Here is a 485-nt window from a genome sequence, read left to right as displayed (position 1 = left end):
CAAGGGGGCGGTTCGCGGTGGCATCAAAGAGGCCCGGGGGCAATTGCCACCCTGCCCCCCGGCCCAGTCCGCCCCTGGAGTGGGGTGAGGTGACTGAGCCTTAGTCACTGAGGGACCTCCGACTGGAGGCACGTGCAGTCCAGCATGGCGACGAGAGAGGTGGCTCCCTGGCAGGATTCGACAGAGAACTGTGGACAGCGTCAGAGAGGAGAGCTCCGGGACAGCTGCAGCCTGCAGGGACTGCAACACTGTCACTGTGTCTGACATTATTTTTACACTCCTCTTCTTCTCCATCTTCTTCTGTACTGCAAAATACAGTACAGTCTATATCTCTGCTCTGTGTGACAGCTGTGTGCCTCAGTCTCCATAGTATGTTTTATCTCTCTCTATTATTTATGGTAAAAAAAAAGTATGTAGGGAGGTGCTCAATGGGGACAGTATGGAGTGACTCCATACTGTCCTCACTGAGCATCCCCCACATACAT

The sequence above is a fragment of the Nanorana parkeri genome, unplaced genomic scaffold (assembly GCF_000935625.1).
Source record: "Nanorana parkeri isolate BGI_ZX_2015 unplaced genomic scaffold, ASM93562v1 scaffold265, whole genome shotgun sequence".
Taxonomy (NCBI): Eukaryota; Metazoa; Chordata; class Amphibia; order Anura; family Dicroglossidae; genus Nanorana; species Nanorana parkeri.
Note: the sequence above shows the minus strand (reverse complement) of the source record.